The sequence below is a fragment of the Dendropsophus ebraccatus genome, chromosome 5 (assembly GCF_027789765.1).
Source record: "Dendropsophus ebraccatus isolate aDenEbr1 chromosome 5, aDenEbr1.pat, whole genome shotgun sequence".
Lineage (NCBI taxonomy): Eukaryota > Metazoa > Chordata > Amphibia > Anura > Hylidae > Dendropsophus > Dendropsophus ebraccatus.
In genome coordinates this window covers 136,970,887-136,987,645 of record NC_091458.1, presented here as the reverse complement: position 1 = coordinate 136,987,645, position 16,759 = coordinate 136,970,887, and positions in this window count along the sequence as shown.

Sequence of the window (16,759 nt, the reverse complement as noted above, 5' to 3'; positions counted from 1 at the left end):
CCACATTATATTTAAGATTATAGATATTACTGATTAGAGCCAGATACTGGAATATGATTACATTTTTAGGCTGTGTTCACACAACGTTAGCAATTAAAACAAGGACCATTTTTGTCATTAAAAAATGCACTGCATTGAAATGCAAACAGTGGCCGTTGTTCACAGTGTATTGAACGACAGTGCTTCCCTACAGCACAGTGCAGTACTACGTGTTGTGCACTGCTCTTTTGGCCACCAGATGAGGGCCTCTCCATTTTATTTTTCTGGGACCCTGTGGGATCTGTACAGGAGCCTGAAAATCCTCAGTAGCTTCTTTAGTTGACACACCATTTTTTAAAGTGAAAAAAGCTTGCAATTCTTTATAATAACGGTCTTCATTTGATAAGGACGGCCATAAATAATGATCATGATAATTCTTATGGACATTTTTCATGTTAAAATTTTTCACACGGTTGTGTCCGTTATCCCCTATCTGCTGCAGGTCTGTGTGCTTGTCTTCCGGCAGCTTCTCTCCTGCCGAGCTGGCTTCTTGGGGGATTGGGCTCCCTCTAGTGGCAGATGCACGCGTGTTCACCTGTATTTATCGACTCAACACGCAAGTTCTAGTGAATTTTAGGCTGATCACCTGAGGGTATTTATAGCCATCACCTCCAGACCTCTGTGCTCAGTGGTTGGTGTGTTTTAGCCAGCAAACCATATCTGTGCTCCCTGGATATCTGCCTCTACCTGGCTTCCTGGTGCCCTTCTAGCCATTTGGATCTTGTTTAATTCCTAGTTCTCTGCTCTTCCTAGTTCTATTCTTCCATCATATCTTGAAGTTCGACCGCAGAAGAGGAGCATCTAGTCCTGGACTCCAGCATTCCTTCAGGTCCTTTAGTCGGTGGTCACCGGTGACCTTCTCTTAGGGTAGTGACCTGGGAGTTTCCCACAATAAAGTCCATCCTGCCTTATGGTGGGCTCTGGTGGAAATCGGGGACTCCTCAGACTCCTCTCCTTGGGGAAGGTCCATTCGCCCTCCTCAGTGATCCAGGGGATCCACCTCCTCGTGTCTGGTCCATCCATTGCACGTAGCCTCTGACTGTTGCATGTAACAACTTGTTTTATCTATATTAGTTACTTAAAGGGGTACTCCAGCCAAGCTTACTTTGTGTGCAGCTGCAATAAGCAAGAGTACGGCACACAAGTGCTGTGTCTGAAGCGGAGGGCGGCACGACCTGGAACAAGAGATGCCCAGCAGTATTGTTACGTCACACTTCCGCTGTAAGATGCACACAAAGTAAGCTTGGCCGGAGTACCCCTGTTTTTTTTTTTTTTTTCTCATTTTGGCATGACTATTTGGCGACATTAGAACCAATAACCAGTTTCCCATAGAGTTGTGGTCTGAAAATATAATATTTTCAGGATACAGTGGTCGTCCTGGAACCAATTAATTGTAACTCGAGGGACCACTGTATAGTAATAAGTGTGTGAAGGGGGAGAAAAGGGCACTAAAATAGGGAACTAAGTAAAGTGTTTAGAGAAAAGGCCAAAGTGTAGATATTTCACAGGAAATAATGCGCATGAGGAACTCGTTATGAAGCCTTTGTAATACCAATAAAACTTGTTTTTGCAGAGCCCAGTGAGTGATGTTTATAATCATATTGGGTAATAATAATAGTAATAATAATATTTAATATAGCCAGTGAAAAAATTGATAATGGAATGAAACATTGTTATACAGTATATGTATATTAGAAAATCCTTTTCATGCTGAATTTGTAGCATTGTTTTTGATGCTAGACTTGGTATGCTGTTTAGCTGCATCTGTTTGGTTTCTTCCAATCTAAAGTTGTCCATACAAATTAGATGAAAGTTAAAGGGGTACTCCGGGCAAATTACATAATTTAACACTGCACTTACAAAGGAAAGTTATATAACATTGCCATTTACACTCATTAGGACAGCTGTAATGTTACCCGTTTTTTAAAGAATCAAAGTCCCACAGGAAGTTCTGTAGTTCAGGAAGAAGGACGTTAACATTTATTATGTTAAATTGTTTTCCCTTAGTCCTATTGGCATCACAATAGCTGGGGTGTTCTCACCCCTGTGGGCCACTAGGACGAGTGGAATTTTAATGATTACAAACTTGTAGCTCCTCCCACCCCAGTATATAAGGCCCCTCTACCTTCCACCTGTCAGTTTATTAACAAGTCAAATTATTAAAGGGAGGGACTCTTGTGATGCCAATAGGACTAAGGGAAAACAATTTAACATAATAAATGTTAAATTCCCTGTCGTCCTATTGGCCTCACAATAGCTGGGGAATTAGCAAGCAAAACGAATCCCCTAGGGTGGGACATCAGACACAGAACTGAGATCGGATTTTGCAAACCCGGTAGTGGCTGAAAGTAAAGAATCAATCCAATAATGTTTTAAAAACGTGATAGGGGTAGACCAGGTAGCAGCCATGCAGATGTTTTCCATGGGAATAGAATTCCTCTCCACCCATGAGGTGGAGACCGACCTGGTAGAATGTGCCCTTAAAAATTCAGGAACTGGGGTTTCTGACATGTTATAACAGACTCTTATACAGTCACATATCCATCTAGAGATGGAAGGTTTTCAAGCCTTCTTACCTCTGTACCTTCCCTGGAAAAGGACAAGAAGGTTTTCGTCCCTGCGAAACTGGGCTGTTCTGTCCAGATAGATCTTTAGGCATCGCACTATATCCAGGGAAGAGAAATTCATACCGCCTTCATTAGGAGCAGGAGTATATACTGTAAGAGATATGGACTGGTTAAGATTAGAAAAAGAAGCGACTTTAGGTCTAAAGGAAGGCAACAGCTTGAGTACAACTCTGTTATTGAGAAAGAGAACGTATGGTTCCTTAGAACCCAGTGCTTGAAGCTCTCCTACCCGCTTAGCTGAAGAAATAGCTAGGAGAAAAACAGTTTTTAAAGTCAAGTACTTCAAGTCCACCTCCTGCAGAGGCTTAAACGGAGCCGCACATAAACCTTTGAGGACTAATACCAGGTCCCAGGGTGAAACCGGTCTTACCACTGGAGGTCTTAATCTGTCGGCTGCTCTACAGAAGTCTCTTATTTACTGTACCTGCAAAAGTTTCTTGTTTAAAAAGACTGACATGGCTGCTACCTGTACTCTTAGAGAGTTAGGTCTTAACCCCCTGTCGAAGCTATCCTGAAGAAACTCCAGAATCTGTGCAATAGATGGATTTTGAGCATCAACCTGTCTGGAGGCTGCCCAAGTCTGGAAGATTCTCTGAATTCTTGCATACGATTTGTTGGTTGCCTCACTCCTTGAGTGAGAAAGTGTCACCAACACCCTCACTGAGAGACCCTCGGTTCTCAATAGGGACCTACTAGGAGCCAGGCAGTTAGATTGAAGGATTTCAGATTCTTGCATAATTGAGACCCCTGCAAGAGAAGGTCCAGTTCGAGTGGGAGTCTCCAAAATTTCCCTTGACTCATCTCTAGAAGGAGAGGAAACCAAGATCTCTTGGGCCAGAATGGAATCACTGCTATGACAGCTGCTTGATCCTGCCTAACTTTCAACAATACATGCGGTATCATTGAGACTGGTGGAAAGATGTAGGCCAGGTCGTATGCCCAAGAAATGGTCATGGCATCTATCACAACAGGTTTGTCTGTGGGGTAAAGGGAGCAGAATTTCTGGAGTTTTGTGTTGTGTCTTGTCGCCATTAGGTCTATCTGGGGAAGTCCAAACCTTTTCACAATCTGTGAGAATATCTCCTGATTGAGGCTCCATTCTCCCGGCACCGTCAAACCCCTGCTGAGGCGATCTGCTAATACATTCTGCTCTCCTTTGATGTGGGATGCTGATAACCTGGTTATCCTCCCCTCTGCCCAGTTGAAGATCCTCCCCACTTCTTCCAGAAGGGATTGGGATCTCGTGCCACCTTGTTTGTTGATGTAACAAACCGACGCCATGTTGTCTGTCCGTATTCGAATCGCTTTCTGTCTGATCTGTGAAGAGAAATGTTTGAGGGAGTAAAATATTGCCTTCAGTTCCCTGGTATTGGAGGGAAGTTCTGCCTCCTCCTTGGTCCAGATTCCCGATACCTGTTGATCTTGTAGATGTGCTCCCCAGCCAGTGCCTGAAGCATCTGTGGTAATTATGGTCCAACAGGGCTCCTCTAGACTCTTCCCTTCTTTCAGATCCTTCCACCACGACAGGGACTGTCTGCTTCGGGAAGATAACACTATCTTCCTGTCCAGCGTAGCCGGATCTCTGTCCCATGCTTGAAGGACTTCCATCTGAAGAACTCAAATATGCCACAAGGCCCAGGGAACCGCATCTGCAGAGGAGGTTAGTAGACCTAGAAATCTCATTAGTGTTCTCAACGATACCTGTCTTGGCACTGAAAGAAAAGCACAACCCTGAAGGATTCTCATTCTCCTCTGTGGTGATAGAAATAATCTCATCTGAAGAGTGTCTACAAGAAACCCCAGAAAGATCTTTGATGTTGCTGGGAGAAAGTCCGACTTGTCTTCGTTGACAATCCAACCTAATTCCTGTAGAAACTGGAGAATTATACGGACTTGGGAGTCTAGGAGTTCCGCAGACTGGGCTATGATTAGCCAGTCGTCCAAATAAGGGATGACTCTCATTCCCTGAAGCCTGAGTTCCGCTACCACCGCGGAAACCACCTTGGTGAAAACAAAGGGTGCCGTGGTTTTGCCGAATGGGAGTACCTTGAATTGTAGGTAGCTGACCATCGAGATACACCACAATCCTCAGGAATCGTCTGAACTGTGGATGAATCGGAATATGAAAATGAAAATGAAAAGCGTCCTGTAAGTCCAGAGACGCCAGAAAGTCCCCCTGTGAAAGAATAAACGGAACAGACCTCATTGTTTCCATCCTGAATTTTTTCTTTATTATGAAACGATTTAGAAATCTGACATCTATAATAACTCTCCACCTTCCAGAAGGCTTTGGCACAAGGAAGACCGGAGAGTATATTCCCTGTTGCCTTTCTGAAGGGGGAACGTCTTCCAGGGCTGCTTTGGAGACTAGTGTTCTGATTTCCTCCTCTAGAATTTCTTTTCTTGGAGAAGGAGGAGGATTTGAAACTAAAAATTTCTCTGGAGGGGGAGACTCCAGAGAAAGGGAGTAACCCTCCCGAATGATCCTGAGTACCCATGGATCCTTTATCCTGGATTCCCAAATCTTTACAAAAAAACTTAAACGTCCCCCTACCTGTTGGGGATAGTCAGAAATCTGGCTTTTTATTCCCTTTGGACTGCTGTCCACCTTTTTTATTGGCATAACCACCTCTACCCTTTGTGGAGTAACGAAACTGTCGCACTCTCTGGGGAGTTCTATCTCTGCGAAACTGGCAACGACTTTTTCTCTGCTCATAAGGGAGACTCAAGAGATCAAGCATTAACTGGTCCAACTCCGTTCCAAATAGTCTCCCTGGACTATACTTCAAGTTACACAGATAATACTTGGAGGCACAGTCACTTGACCAGGGCCTCAACCACAGAGCCCTACGGCTCGCAGTGGACAGGGACATAGATCTGGCGGCCAGCCTGACCTGTTGCGAGGCCGCATCACAAAGAAAATCTATTCAAGATTAACTTTCTTGAAGGCGGTAAGTATCTCATCTCTCCCCACTCCTGACTCGATATCCTCCTGCGTTTTCATAAGCCATTTTCTCAAGGCCTTCCCTACTTCAAAGGCTGAAATGGAAACAGCACCCTGAGCAGAGGCCGCAGAGTAGGCTCTTTTAAGAGACACCTCTAGGCGTCTGTCCATGGGGTCTTTCAGACTGGACCCGTCCTCAGCTGGAACCATGGTACGCTTAGATAGTTTAGCCACGGCTACATCAACTTTAGGAGGCGAGAGCCACTCTTTGGCCTTGTCATCTACCAATGGAAACATAGCCTTAAACCTACGGCTTATTACAGGAGCCTTCTCAGGCTTGCGCCATTCATTTTTTAACATAAACATAGATGTGTCATCCCCATCAAAAGCTCTTCTAGATGTGGATGGTCTATCTTCATTATCAAAATCTGGTTCATTTTGCTGCTTAACCACCTTAATAAATTTTTGCATTTTTTCAACAGGAAAATAGGTTCCTATGGTTTCAATGTCATCATCATCATCAGTAGATCAGCCAATTTCATCCACAATCTTATATTCACGTCCAGATGGCGAGACACACGTAGGCTGCTCATCCCTCCTTGACCTCTTGGATTTTTGGAAGGATTCCTTTAATTCGGACACAGAGTCCTGGATCCCCGTCAGAGACTGCTTTACCCACACCACCTGTGGGGATAGGTATATGTAAGTACCACTTATGGACTCTAAACAACAGGGATAAAATGTCAGGAAGGGGTAAACATACCACATCATGGATGGTAGGTTCCTCCTTTGAGGCTGTCCTACGACACTCTTGGCATTTTAAATATTCCCATCCATCAGGAAGGTCTCTTTCACAATCGGCACATGAGAAATGCTTTCTCTTAGACACAGTCTTTCTACCATCAGAAGCTCTCCTCTCAGAACCCTCCTTGGAAGACATCTAACCATACATTAAAATGAGTAACAAGTATCTAAAAGGAAAAAAAAAAAAAACTAGCTCCAAGAGCGTTTACTTACATTAGCTTGAGGGAAGAAGGAAGCAGCAACAATCTCTAGGCACGTCCACCAGCTAGAGAGATCTAGAGAAACTGGTAATGATCTGGATAAGGCGGAGACCTAAAGAACGCTAAACTGGCGCCAAAACTGCAAGCCCCACCCCTAATACGCCCCCTTAGGGCGGAGCTGAGAACGCATGTTACAACCTAATTCCTGTACCAGAAAAACACACAGACCTCAGACCAGCAGGGCCTCAACCGCCCTCCTGGAAAAGTGCTGCAAGCAGTCGGCGCATATTTGTAGCACATACCAAGCCCGGGAGACTATACGGGCGCGTCGCCCTCCTAAACCGGAAGTGCGTCACAGACACTTCCGTTTCCCAGGCTCCGCCAAAATGGTGGCCTCCAGCCAGGAGACAAATCTAAAAACACAGCGGCCCGGACACCACAAGATGCCGGACCACCGCAATAATGCCCGAAGGCAATAGCGGAGCTACCTCCGGCCCCGGACACTCCAGGACCGGACATAACTACTCGCCCCCGGTACCCAAAGGGACGAAATAAAAAACTGACAGGTGGAAGGTAGAGGGGCCTTATATACTGGGGTGGGAGGAGCTACAAGTTTGTAATCATTAAAATTCCACTCGTCCTAGTGGCCCACAGGGGTGAGAACACCCCAGCTATTGTGAGGCCAATAGGGAAACACATCACGTCTCAGTGCTGTTCCACAGGTGCCATATTGAGACGTGATGTATTTCCTCTCTGTCACAGGGAAACCCGCCCCTCAACACATCCTCTGCCCGCCCCACTCCTCCTCTGCCCGCCCAGTTTTACAATACATACTATATTATCTGTCGGGCCCCCTCCTCTGCACGATCTCAGTCTCCTCTGCTTCTCAGTCATCCTGGAGATCGGCAGCTGCTTGCAGCATCAGATGTCACAGATCTAATAGGAGCCATTTGGCACCCTTTCAATGCCAGATGCCTGCTAGGAGATCACTGGTGTCTGATGCTTCAGGATTCTCCTCCAGAATGACTGAGAAGCAGAGGAGACCTCGGACACCAGATTCAGCTGTAACACATAGTCCAGCAGCTGACAGCAAGCAGCAACATCTTTCTGGAGCTGAAAGGGTTTGTTTCAATGCTCCCTGGAAGATCCTGGCCGAGTTCAAGCGCCTGAAAGATGTTGCTGCTTGCTGTCAGCTGCTGGACTATGTGTTACAGCTGAATCTGGTGTCCCAGGCAGGGGCGGATTAACTTTACCATAGGCCCCTGGCTGTTCACCAAGCCTGGGCCCCCCCACCCCACTGTAACTATGGCAGCACTAGCCTGGCGTTCATAGTACTAGATAGATACTGTCATGATGTCCTGATTTGTGCAAAATTGCCATAAAAAACTGTGATTTTTTGCAAATCATGGCAGAAGTGTAGCCAGGAGACAGTACACCACTGAAGGTATAAGTCTTTTTGGGTGGTCATGGGCCCCCCAGGAGCTCAGGGCCACGGGCTGCCGCCCAAAACGCCCCTATTATAATCCACTACTGGTCCCAGGTCTCCTCTGCTATGGCGGGTTCACACTACGGAATTCTCGCAGACAATGTCCGCGGAATTCCGTCAGCTGTCCGCCCGCACGGGCACACGCTTTTCCGCCAGCTCCATAGACACCATTCTATGGGCCGGCGTATTCCGCGATCCGCTGAAAGAAGTGACATGACACTTCTTTCAGCGTATAGCGGAATACGCCGGCGCATAGAATGGTGTCTATGGGGCCAGCGGAAATTCTGCGAGAATTCCGCAGTGTGAACCTGCCCCTTCTGAGTAATTGTGAAGGAGATCTGCAGCTGCTTGCTCTCAGCTGCTGGACTATGTGTTATAGCTAAATCTGGTGTCTGAGGTCTCCAGTGCTTCATAAGCACAATCACCATCATCAAGTATCAGCATGGCATGATGGTGGGGGTTGTATGTGTGCGAGCTGGAGTTGCACACACTTCCAGAACTACTACCACCATCATTGTCTCTTGGACAAGATGCTGGTAGTAATTTTTTAAGCTGTGCAACTCCAGGTTGCACAACCACAACCTTCAGCATCATGCCATATTAAGGCTATGTTCACACTGCGTATGAATCCGTCCGTAGTGTGAACCGCGAATATACGCACGTAGTTTTGAGGTTGATGCGTTCGCTTGAAAGTATACGATATACGCCCGCACAGTGCACTCTACGTATGAGCTTACGGCCGGATCGTATGCGGCGCCGTGAAAAATGAACAAGACCATTTTTTGAGGACGGAAATGTTGAAACTCACGGCCGTGGATTTCCATGCGGTCCCGTACGAAGTATTTATTTCAGTCAAATTGAACTAGATTTTTTGATCCAAAAGGTTCTGTGTGGTTTACGGGGCTGGGCGAAGATTTCCAAGTAAATGACCTGCCTCCGATTGCTTCGAAACAAGCTAGGGAAGCATAACTGTACTACGGGCGTATGTTCGTGGTGCGTACGCATCCGGCCGCATGTCGATTTTTCGCACGCCCGTAGTTTCAGCCGCACATGTACGGCAGCGTAAGACCTGCGTACGGATTCATACGCAGTGTGAACATAGCCTTAAAGTAGACAATGGTGGCTGCAGTTTTTATTCACTGGACACCCAAATAAGGGGGCTGGGTTGTCAGTATTTCCCATTACTGCTTGTGTAGTGGACTAAGCTGTGCAGTGGGAGCGGAATAGATGGAGGAAGGCAGGGAATAGAGGAGCTAGGGATGGGGGGCGGGGATATGAACATGTTTGTGGGTGGGAGGTTTAAAGAGGCAGGCCAGGGAAACAAGGCATTGTGGGGACTGTAGGAATATGCAGCACACAGGAACTGGTCCAAACAGGAAGCTGGATATGTAATCAGCAGCAACAGAGAACAGTGCAGGGGGCAGCGAGAGCAGCCAGAGTGGGAAGAAATGTGACAGAGAGGAAACCAGTAACCATCCCCCAGTGTGTGAGGAGTTTAGATTTTACAGGGGGTGCCTGGAGTACTCCTTTAAGAGGAAAAGATGCATGGTACTTATTTTTTCCCACCAATAACATGCCAGATGCTAGTGCCTGTAACAATTGTAAAATGGTCTGTACTTTTCAAAGTTAGAAAGTAAAAGCTTCCTAATTATTCTATAAAATAACTAAGACCTTCCCGGGATCCCGCCTCCTTCACTGAGTGGCTGAGCGGACCTGAGACGTCACGTCTCGGGCCCGCGTCAGACACCCGGAAGCGGCCGGGAACCGGGCACCGGAGCGACACGATGCGGAACCCGCCGCTGGAACCGGGGAGGTGAGTGGACGTCTTTTCTTTCAGCCACCTCCTCCCCGGCCATATGAAAAAATTGCCCCCACGCTGGACAACCCCTTTAAGGCTATAGAAGTCCACTAATAGGAGAAACCACGACAGGAAGTGGGTGGAACCTGAGTCATCTGTAACATGTAAAGGCTAATGCAGCAGCAAACTACTGGCGCTCCCACACCTGATGAGCCTCACAAACCAGGGTACCTGTTCTTTGCAGGACATGAAACTTCACCACTTGCTCAGGATCCCGCAGCAGAGCCCCCAGCCACTGTGTCTCCACCAGCTGCTCCCAGTCGCCACAGAGGGCCTACCTGAGGACCTATACCTATGCTGGGGCAGCGTGTCTAGTGCGCAGCTGCAAATACACGGCCTAGAATTGCTCAACCAGAGCCGCCTACCTCCAGTACATCATCATAGGAGGGGGAGCAATATCCACAGCAGCCGGCAAGACCTAGAAGGGCTGCACTTGAGGCCTCTTCTTTTATCACCACCCAGAGACCCCGGTGTGACATCTGCAGCTGCACTTGTTCCAGAGGTCTAGACATTACCATTGCAGCGAAGAAACCCTCTTCAGCAGTAACCAACTCCTGTTGGCTTTAATGGGAGTTGCACAAATGGCATAGCGCTGGAAGCTATGCTGTTTCAGTAACTTCAATAGCTATGTAAAGAGGGTAGCTCAAAGGACTACAATGTTTATGAAACTCCTATTAAAGTCAATGGGAGTTATGCAAAAAGTCCCTCAATTTGGCTATTTTCACCTTCCCTACAACCTCCAACACCCACAAACAGGCTGGAGCGGGCCAGGATGCCATCCTTACAAAAACTGCAAATAGAAAAAGAAAAAAACAAGGGCACCAGCGCCTCGTGTCTTACCGAGATGACACTAGAATAGGGGGAGTGGGTGATTCTACTCGCCTTTGTGCCCCTTGGGCTGTAGGCATATCACCCCTCTGGGGTAGCTGTAAATCTGTGAGGATATAGCGGTAGGCAGGTGGCTAGGATCCGGGACTGCAAAGCCAAAAATACAGAGGACAGGATACTCCCAACAGGGCCCGTAAGGTAACAGCAAAAACCAAGAAAAAAATGGTACTAGATACAGCGCTGTCCCAAAAAGAATCCAAATGTGCACCATGAGAAACTTGATATATATATATAATTTATTAGCAAAGCACAGAGTTTACGCGTTTCAGGAGGTCAGTAATTCTCCCTTCATCAGAACAGTGCAATATCATCAGATGATTTTGTGTTTTTTGCTGTATCCTTACAAAAAGGGAATACCCTTTTTTATTTAGTTTATAAAACTTTCCAGGATCATGTGTAACCAGGACTGGCTATCATGTAGACTTGCAAAACATATCTTGTGTACAAAATTTGCCCTGACCTAAAAGTCATTTTTTTAAAAGTTTCTTCTTCAAGTCTGAAGGGATAGCAATTTTGAGGGCCTGTAAGCTGTCGGTGTCTTTGTGGAGCTCCATTCAGCCAGACCACCATCTACCGACAGGAATCAACTGGCAAGATGTCTCCGACACCTTAGGAATCCATTGCCATCACAGGTACCACTAGTTAGAATTGTTTGAGCTTAATGCCTCCAAGCTGTAGATAAAGTTTTTATGTTTGAGTAAAGTTACCTCCTCGAGTCTCTGTGTCTTGGTTTCCATCAGTACACACCATTAAGGGCACCCTAATTGCTACATATCACAACATTATTAACCAGGAAGTGGCCAAGAGGAATAAAGATGACCATCTACCAGTTAGCCCCTCCAATTATGACTAAAGGGGTCACAGAACAAAACCAATGTAGTCATTGCGTCATCACAACCTCTTTAAGACTACAATACCTGTGGTGCCCTGTTTGATCACAACATTTCTAAAAAAAAAAAAAAAGTCCCCCAAAAATTCTGGATAATTATGTTACTATTTATCAGTATTCATTGGATGACAGTTCCTATAGTATTCATAACAACTCAAAGTAAAAGGCATAGCTAGTCTGCTAGTAATGTAGTATTAAGGGACCAAGGTTATCGCTAGATTACAAGGACATATGTACCACAGAGACGGGCCATGCTGCTGCTACAGGATTCTTGTAGAAAGGGCACCAAGTCATGGGTGGTGCCATTTACTTTGCTACTGTTATGCAGAGCCATTCATATAGAACAATTGTAGCATTATTGAGGTGAGGTGATGCCAAATGGTCATGGAAAGGACATTGAAGAGTAAGTTCCGTATTACACGGTCCAATTTGCCGAATAAGCGAGCTCCGATCTGCTATAATGAAGGTCACTTACCAAGCCTATTACTCAGCTTAATAATCATGCAGCAAGACAGCAGTGATTTCCTATGGCCATCGGACTCATCTCCGTTCATTTGCATATCAAACGCACAGATGGGCTGTGGCGAAACCGGCACTGAGAGTTGTGACATGCAGGATTGAGTATGTATGCAGACCCCTGTCCAGGGGTGGGTTGGGGGGGTTGCTGTTTTGTATGTAACCTTACAGACATATACATCTACATGGAAACTTTATATAGAGAGCAGTAGGAAATATTAGTTGCAAATAGTCTTAGAAGCTGTGAGCTCTATTTTGCAAGTTAGGTTTTTACTTCCTTACGTTGTTATTTGCATAAGTCTAAAATTTTACACATATCCCTCCCCCAACAGAAGTCACTTACGAACTCAATTACCCATGCAGTGGAAGTTTGAAGCCATAAATATTTAAAGTGTACCAGACACTAAAAAAAACTTTTCACATGTCAAAAGTCTCACGTACCAGTCACTAAAAAAAACTTTTAGCATGTCAAAGGTCTCAGACCTGCTAAGACCCCCACCAATCAGGAGAATGAGCAGCTGGACCTTCATTTAGGTTGACAACCAAATCTGAACAGTTTGGAGTTTTCAGCATTCTCTGACTTCATAGGGTGATTTGGAGCTCCTATATTCAGAAATCTGGAGAACTTTTGGGTAGACCAGTCGAACTTTACATTGTCTGAACTGTCAGTGTTGTGCTGCCGCTGTTCAATGAATAGTGGCCGCACAAAACTGACGTCAGTTTTTTCTGTTGCCGATTGGAATCCTGGCCGGAGTGTATACAGGGTGTACACTCTGGCCGGGATTCCATAAACTTTAATGTCATCAGTAATTTCATAAAATATCGGCCGTGGTTGCTAAACTGCAACTTCAGCCGTTGTTTAATGAAATTATATGCTGTGCGAACTTAGTCTAAAGCTGCATAGCATATCTACAGATCATATTAGAATATTGCATTTAGATACTTTTTGACTCATTGCACATCTGTTCTGTTTCCTTATTTTCTCATAGGTCTCATGCTGGGAGCTATGGAAGAAGCCACTATGAGAAAGAGGCAAACATTGTCGAGAGCCATGTGTAACTTTACATACTGTATGATGGGTCACTCAGCTGGTGTAGAAATAGTTGTGTTTGGGCGTATTTTCTCACAGAACTTCATTGCGATTGAGAGTTTCAAGACTACCGAGTAAGTAACAACATTAGATTCTCGCACAAATAGTTTGAAAATACCAAAAGTATACCTTTTTTCAACATCTGTTACCCAAGAAAGTCACACGAAAGCTCCCTGCTGTCTATATGATGTAAAAGAAAACATGATGTATCAGACTGGGCCACAATCTCCATAGTTCAGCTCTCTCGTTCATATGCTCGTTGTAGATGCTTCCAATAGTGGACAGGGCCTGCATGGAGTGTGGTTCTGCAGCCCCCTAGGGGACAAACAGCGATGCTCTGTGGGTTCTGACTTTGTATGATAGCCAGAGTTATTATTTTTAGTGATTTGTGCTACGGTAACTCTTCTGTGGAATAAGACCAGGCATACAATTACCTTTCACTTCCCATGCAATTCAATGAGTCTTGGACCCCTTTGACCTTGTTGCCAGTTTACTAGTAGTCCATCATAGGAGCGCTTTTAGTAAGTACTAACTATTAGCCACACAAGACCTGCCCTGAGATGATCTTACTAATATATATATATATATATATATATATATATATATATATACAGTATATACATATATATATATATATATATAGTGTGTGTATATATATATATATATATATATATATATATATGTCCAAAAGTAGGTGGACAGTATGTGTAATAGGGTTGTTAAGGGGAAAATTTATCAAACATGGTGTAAAGTGAAATTGGCTCAGTTGCCCCTAGCAACCAATCAGATTCCACCTTTCATTCCTCACAGACTCAGAAAGGTAGAATCTGATTGGACTATATATATATATATATATATATATATATATATATATATGTATGTATCTATCTATCTATATATATATATATATATATATATATATATATATTGCATTCACACCCTTTTTACCTTTTTACATTTGTTATGTTACAACCTTGTGCTAAAGTACATATAATACATTTTGCTCCATTCATCTTTTCCTGAACCCTGACCAGTCTCCCTGTTACGGCTGCTTAACCCGTCACCACCCATCGCATTATGATGATGCTGATGATGCCTTCAGGCTTCTCTGCAGGAATAATATTGGGCTGGTGAAGAGCAGTGCCTGTTTTCCTCCAGGCATGACACTGAGGGCTAATGCACATGTGTGTCCACAGAATTCTGGCCGTGCACAGACCAGTGGACCTCAGAGCCACCCAGGGCCGTATTAACAGCATTATGGGCCCCTGGGCAGAGGTGCGAATTGGGCCCCCCCCCAAACCGCCCCCATCAAATCCCCCACATCATTGCATATAGTGCCCCCCATAGTAGCCAATCCCCCCATATAGTGCCCCCCATAGTAGCCAGTACCCACATAGTAGCCAATCCCCCCATTGTAACCAGTGCCCCCCATAGTAGCCAGTGCCCCCCATAGTAGCCAGTGCACCCCATAGTAGCCAGTGCCCCCCATAGTAGCCAGTGCCCCCCATAGTAGCCAGTTCCCCCATAGCCAGTACCCCTATAGTAGCCAGTGTCCCCCAAAACAACAAACCAGTTACTCACCTGTCCGGCGGCCCCAGCAGCTCCTCTCCCGTCAGCGTGCCACTCCCGACATCCTCCGGCACAGGCAGCGGGGTACAGAGAGACTGCTTGTGCCAGAAGTGTCCGGCTGCACGACACATCCAGGACACAGGCAGCGTCTCTGTACCCCGCTGCCTGTTCCTGGAGGATGACGGGAGCGCGCTGCTGGGAGACATCAGCTGCTGGGGCCGGCGGACTGGTGAGTTCCTGGACTGCCCGCCCCTTCTATCGCAACTTAGCTGAGCCGATCAGAAGCCCAGGAAAGTGCTGCTCATTGCACTTTCCTGGGCTTCTGATCGACTCAGCTGAGAAGCGATAGAAGGGGCGGGCGGAGGGGGTCGCTCAGGGCCGCTCACTATGCATATGCATAGTAAGCGGCAATACAGGGGGCGGGCGGGACGGCTTCCTTGCGGTGCTCAGCACTGCTTGGAAGCCGTCTTCGCTTTATAGGACGCACTTAGTTTTATAAGTGCGTCTTATAAAGCAAAAAATACAGGTATGTCACAGAGGGCAGGGGCCCCCTAGGACGCAAGGGCCCCCGGGCAGCCGCCTACCCTGCCCAATGGGTAAGACGGCCCTGGAGCCACCAGCATCTTGAATAATTATGATGTCGAGTGCTCAGATACTGTTTAAAATTTTGCGCTAGTGTACTGACACAGCCGTGCGGCTGACGGGATTCTGTGGACGTGTGCATTAGCCCTTAGAATTAAGACCAGAAAGTTTAATCTTGGTTTCATCAGGACCAGAGAATCTTGCTTCCTATAGTCGGACAGTCCTTCAGGTGCTCTGTTGCAAACTCCAGGAGGGCTTTCATGTGTTTTTTTCCGGAAGTTTCTACCATCTGTACATAGATCTTTGGAGTTCAGCCATAGTAATCATTAGATTTCTCATCTCAAAGATGATCAAGGGAAAAAAGGAGGTCTCCAGAGATAAATTTCAAGTGTCATAATAAAGAGTTTTAAAGTGTCACTGTTGATATTAAAAAAAAAAAAACTTGAGACGTGGATCTGTCCGAGTGCTCCGACCTGTAAGGAGCCAAGAGAAGTCTGCTCTCAGCTCTCTGTCATGTGATAAGTCGGACTCATAATGTATGTCTACAAGGCTGTCTCTTTTCGCTGACATTGAAAATAGCATTGATGTTGGGCAGAACGTCCAGAAATAATTAATTTGTCAATTATTTCCACGGCCGTTGTTTAATACATCGTGTGAACAATGGCCGCTGTTTGCATTGACTTCAATGCAACACATTTCACAATGAAAAAAACGCCCATTGTTTTCATTGCAAACAGCGGCCGTACTTTTCATAAAAAATACACTGTGTGAACATAGCCCTATACTTATGTCCATACAAAATTTGAGTTTTTCTTGGGTATAGCCCTGTCGGGTCCACTTTCAGTCTTATAATGTGTTTAGTCAAAATGCAAAATGTTTTAATCATTTTAATATATTTTATTTTCAAATAGAAAAATATACCAAGTCAACTTGTACTGTTCAGACTATACACTCACACACAGAGCAGGCAAGGGTCTGGGTATCTTCTGCTGGGACAGCTATGGGAACGTATGGGGCCAACAGGCCCTAAAGTGCTGACAAAGAGTTCTTGGGCAGAATTGCACCATGTTAGTTATAGCAACACAATTAGGGCTAACATTTTGTTTGCTTATCCTTTTATTTGGCATATAAGGGTTTTCATGTTCAATAGTTATTGTTGCCATAGAAGTCTTGTTACAAACAAAATTCTGTGCCTGTCTCTCGAAACACCTAGCAATGTGGTAATGATGCTCCCAATATGTATCTGCCATGCGCTTGGTGTTTTGAT